Source organism: Seriola dumerili, unplaced genomic scaffold, assembly GCF_002260705.1.
Source record: "Seriola dumerili isolate Sdu_G_001 unplaced genomic scaffold, Sdu_1.0 BDQW01000017.1, whole genome shotgun sequence".
NCBI classification, from domain to species: Eukaryota; Metazoa; Chordata; class Actinopteri; order Carangiformes; family Carangidae; genus Seriola; species Seriola dumerili.
In genome coordinates this window covers 14,297,410-14,303,409 of record NW_019174272.1, presented here as the reverse complement: position 1 = coordinate 14,303,409, position 6,000 = coordinate 14,297,410, and the positions used below count along the sequence as shown (strand labels likewise).

The following is a 6,000-nucleotide window of genomic DNA, read 5'->3' as shown; positions in this document are numbered from 1 at the left end:
TTGCAGTTATTATCTTCTCTCTTCAGCACCAGCAGTCCCTGGGTGTTGTTGCCCATCCTCAACTCTTGTGCAACCAGCCAATGTCTGTGACTGACTGACTGAGTGATTATAGTTCCACCATTGGTCAGCTGAATGCATAAATATATATATATATATATATATATATATGTGTGTGTGTGGTTAAATAACCAGCATGGACACCAGCTAGTACTAGACTGAAACCAGCTGACACTAGGCTGAAACCAGCGGAGCTGACGCTAGACTGAAACCAACTGACACTAGACTGAAACCAGCGAGTACTAGACTGAAACCAGCTGACAATAGACTGAAACCAGCTGACACTAGGCTGAAACCAGCTATTACTAGGCTGAAACCAGCTGGTACTCGACTGAAACCAGCTGACACTAGACTGAAACCAGCTGACACTAGGCCAAAACTAGCTGACACTAGGCTGAAACCAGCTATTACTAGGCTGAAACCAGCTGACACTAGGCTGAAACCAGCTGACACTACTGTTACTACTTTGACCTAGTGTATGTGAAAAGTGTCTCTCATCACAGTGATAAACCTACAGAGAATTCTCGCCTGAATCTACATTTCTCTTCTCTGTTTCCTTTTCTTTCTTCAGAGGTTTATACTGTCCAGATCACAACTTTACTGTTTAAGTTCACTATCTCTGCTAATACCATCATTTCCACTGTGCTCTACCTGCTCAGCACTGAATGGGAGAAACTTTTAGCAATTAGCTGCTGAACAAAGTGGAGCATGAAGCATCTATAAAACCAAACATTTCCTTGAGGAATTGGTAGAGACAATAACATAGCTAAAAGAGAGTGAATTTTAGGCTCAAAATGATGAAAGTTGATGTTTCTTTGTAAATAAGTAACTGGAGGTTTAAAGGTACATTCTGTTTTTCTCACCCAAATTTTATGTCAGTGTCAACCTTGTGTAAAATAACAAACTATTTCATCAACCCATGTAAAATTTAAATTTGAATTTATATACCCCAGCTGCCAAGTCTTACTTTGCACTCTATTTCATACTCTCCCCAAATTAACATATATAAATTTAAATCTAGATATATAGTGTTAATCTTTTGTTGTTTGTGGGAACTGCTATTCCTTCTTTTTCTTTATCTACTTCAGCTCATTCAGACAGATGGACAGATGAGGACAGAGTTGTATTCCCATTCACTCCCCTGTTGCTTAATGTTAAGGCCATTAATTTTTGAAAGAAGCCTCAGTACTCCATGTTCCATCTGGCGTCTCTGCCCTCACTGATGAGGTAACGTTTCTCCCTGCTGCTGTGGAATCTATTTCCTCACTGTGGAAATCTTTTTTAAATCAGACTTGCTGTTCCTCAAAGACTTCATTTAATTTGTGGAATGATAATGCATCTCAACTTTTTCTGGTTTGCTTAATTTTAACGGCAATTTATTGGGTGCCACTGGGAGTGGAGTTTGATTATAGTGAAGAAACTGCTAAGTCAGATCAGTGGAGCCATTAATGTGTTTGTTTCACTTTGCTGTCATTTTAATGTCCATAATTTTCCTCAGAGTTTTTTCAGTCTTTTATCTTATCATGACAATGTGTAAGCCATTGTGATTATCTGCTCCTAACAAGCTCAAACCAGTGAGCAGGATAACTGATGTGGCTTTTTTAAAGGCAGATTTCTTACTCTAAACTGTATCATTAGATGATATTATTTTAAAGTACAAAAAATGATAATGTTTTTAATACTTAATTTAATCCTTATCAGAAACACTTGCTGCGTTTGGGTATCATCAGATAAGTATTAATTCATTTGTAATTTGAAAAAAAAAAAAATAAAAAAATCTGTATTTGTTTCAAAACCAAAATGGAAATTTTGTTTTAGAAAATCACATGGTGTATTCGTTTTTTGTTTCCAGACAAAAAGCAAGACAACCAAAGTTAAAAATGGGGTCCAATCTTGTTTTTTGCAAATTCATTCTTTCATTTCTCAATTGGCAGAGATAGTATATAGACTAACGGAGCGGGGCTGGGTTCAAGACAGGAAGAGGAAGTGAACTGTAAAAAAGTCAAAATAAAAGCCAAGAGGACATAAAAGTGTAACATTAAACAAGCAAAAGATTTATACCAGGGCAGTGTTGTTCCAGTTCACAGTTCCAAAAATGAACTAGTTCAAGTTCATTTGTTCCATTTTTTTTTAAATAAGTAAAGGCCGATATTCTCTTTCAACAGAACCTCCTTGTACCATCCATCACCAGCCCCAAATCATTGCCACTCCCAAACTAAATGAATTATTGAACACCACTGAAGAATCACAGACATGAGTTACATTTAAAATCTGTATATAAATATAATCTGTCTGAGTCTTCACTAAAAATGTGATGCACAACACTGTACCAGGGTAATGTTAGAAGATAGGTGAATGAATGAATGATGTGTAAATTAAATGTACAAAACAATTAATTCATTCATTCATTCATTTATTCATTCACCTATCTTCTTTTGTTTACTTAATATAACACTTTTATTTCCCTTGACTTTTATTTTGACTTGTACAGTTCACTACCTCCTCACTTCCATTTCAGTCCTTTTAGTCTATCTCTTGATCTCATCATGGTTCGTTTCCTGTTTCTATAACGAAATCTTCCTCTGCTACTAAACTCACTTGGTACCACAGGGTTAAGTTCTTTTTTCTTGGTACATGCTCCCTCCCTTCACAATTATAATATTAAGTTTCATTTTTATTCTGACAACACTCAAGTATATGAACCTGTACCACACCATACCCACTACAATATCAACAGGGACCATTGATTCGCTTTGTCCTGCTCTCTCCCTCTTTCTCTCTCTCTCTCTCTCTCTTTCTCTCTCCCACTTAAACAACCAACATGTGGTTTGCAATGACATCTCAGTAGGAAACCTCCCTAAAGGGGCCCCATGTCATTCCCTGGAAGATTTGCAGCTACATCTCAGAAGCAGCATTGACAGCTATTTTCAGTAAAGCTGCACATACATACAAGATTGTTATTTTTTTAATCTAAAGATAATTAGATTAAACTAAACTGAAGCAACTACCTATTTATACAAAAAAACAGTTTTATCCAGGCTGTTGCTCAGACTTTGTAACTGTAGTATCATCACTGGAATAAATTCACTATTGTTAACTCAAAAAATCAAATGTTGCTAACTTGCTAGCTTTATGAAATAAAAGTAGCTGAAGGGTTTAAAATTCACCAAATGTAGTGAGAAAATTGCTTCCCTATTTTTTTTTTATTATTTCCCTATTATTTTATTTATTTATCAATTTATCATTTTTTCTTTTATTTCCCTAAATGCCCTATTAGCCTGTTTACTATCTGAGGTCCCGTTGGGGGTCTCATGACTTGTTTATTTCTAGGCCAGATTAGCCTTGTTCAAGACTTTGCTCCACAGCTTTAGAAGGCCTTGCCTGATGAACTGAGGCATCCTACTAGTGCATCAGCTCTCACATCCCATCGTTTAATATATTTCTACACATAAGCATCTCAGGTTTAAAGTTTACAACCTCCATCTTGCCATTAGCCACTCTCATCTTCATATTCACATCCTGTACATCCATCCTGTACTGTATACACAGAGAGAAAGGCTTGACAGAAGCTGTAGAGGGCAGGTAGCCTTTAGCTGCCCCCTCTGTGGTTGTATTATCGTTCCTGTTTCCTGCTCTCTCCACAGAAGTTGTCAGATGGCCTTACAGTTACTTTGGAGGTGGAAGGTCACTGATGCTGTCTGGCAGGGCCATGCGGGGGCCATGTCATTGTTTAAAGGCCACGATCTGAGCTTCAGAGCAGGCATGAGAGCAGATACATGCAGGGTTGAGAGGCTGCAGACCCCCAGGGGCCATTCACTCAGTATTTATTCTATCAGTGTGGACAGTGTGGGATGAGATGTGGGTGTGATCAAAGTTTAAACCACAGTCACTTAATCTACAAACTCCTCTCACATCTATAGCTTGTTTGACTTATACTTTGACTGTCACCTAGCTGGCAATGTGTCACACACTTCAAATCGGATGATAGTGTTGCTCTATGTCATTTAAATGTTTGGACATGTTAGCTAGAACAACTTCTCAAGCTACGTAATAACTGGCTGGAGTGTTATTATGATTGTGGGTTGTCTGTCGTACGTCTGTCCGGATCCCGTGAACGTCACATCTCAGTAATGTCTTGAGAGAACTAATTAAAATTCATCAGCATGGAACTGATGTGTTGCATAGAGAGTTTATAGCTATTGCTAACTCTTGTACAGTGTAATTAAAACAGTCAGTTTTCATTATCATAAAACCACAACACGCTACAGATATGAAAGAGTCAAATACTATATTATATTTTATATACATGCATGTCATATTATATATAAATACATTGATTGTGATTTATAGTCTAAGAAGAGACAGCAACAGCAGCAAAAACAAACAGACAAAACAATTGATAATATCCTACAATTAGCTGAAATATATAGATGTTCAGTCTAAAAAGAGCAACTACAATTAATGATATGATACAATTACCTAGAAAAGAGCACAGCTTGGTTTTTGATATATATATATATATATATATATACTGTATATATTGTGTGTATATATACAGTATATATACACACAATATAGTGCTCACTCAAACACACACACTGTACACTCAACCAGCACACATGTATGCACTGCTCACACATTACAGAGAGAAAGATGTGTAGCCACAGAATGAGATGTAGACACACTGGCAGCTCATATACAAACAGAAACACCCTGAGGAAGCCAGGCAGGCAGGCAGCCACTGCAATGCAGAATAGAGCTTCCCCCTCTGCTGTGTGGGAGACACACCAATGACTGAGGGGTGGGGGTGGACTGGAGATCCCCTGCTCTGTTATTTCAATAGTCTGCCTTCCTCTCTCTCTCTGTCTCTTTCTCTCTGTCTGTTTCTTCTTCTGCTCCACCCCTCCCTTTCTGCCTCGTCTCACATATCTAATTTCCCACTCACCTCATTTAAACTGAAAACTGCCTTATTGTTATGGAATAACCTCAACCTTAATGTTGACAAAGCAATACAATGGCAATGGACATTTTTTATCTGTTATAAGATAGATGACATTTAATGTTCTCACAATACATCAGTGATTCAATCAGGGTTCCATTGAATTGATTATTTTTTCATTAAGTATCATTAAAATGTGGGATATAAAATGTGTAACATATATATTACATACTGTTATGTTATACTGTATATATACATATATATATGTATATATATATATATATACATATATACACACACACACACACACACACATATATATATATATATATATATATATACTGGAAATGTCAATGTTATATCATATATATATATGATATAACATTGACGTTTCCAGTATGTTAATATAAGATAGTATTGATTGCCAAAACTACTAAGAAAAAGACCTGATTCTTACAAAAGTTACCAAAATTTAATGCAATTGTAATTAAATTGAAATAACAATTAGTTTGGTAAATTTACAGACATGATAAATGTTTGTATTTGTATTTACTACTTTCAAATAAACTTTATACCTTTTAATAGCAAAGTATGTTATTAGCAGCTTTCTTACTAGATTCTTTCAGCGCTTTTGTTTTTAATCTTTAAGCCTTTATGAAGAAAGATGAGAGAAAATAAGGGGAGGGAAAGAGAGAGATGGGGATCAACATGCAACTAAGTCCTTTGTCAGATGCAGATCAGGGAGATGCTGTTCACTAATGTTTCTCCTTCTCCTCTGCTTTTCTTTAAAAGGAAATAATTTGGTTACCTTAGTTCTATTTTTTCACATCCTCATGTCCAGGCGGCTGCAGACGCTGCTCCTGCTTTGTTTCACACAATCCTCAGTTTATCTGTTTGTGTTGATCTGTTTTGGAGGTGGAGAGTCAGACATCTTTGCTCAGCCACCATAGTGGTTATCAGCAGGACAAGAAACAATGGCTGCAGGTAGATTAAGATAAAGATAG

General features: G+C 36.5%; 1 protein-coding gene across 1 annotated transcript in view; it reads left to right on the top strand.

The window, feature by feature from the left end:
* Positions 1-6,000, top strand: part of LOC111227530 (voltage-dependent N-type calcium channel subunit alpha-1B-like) — a 180,934-nt gene that overhangs the window by 77,425 nt on the left and 97,509 nt on the right. The gene's annotated exons all lie outside the window — the stretch shown is intronic.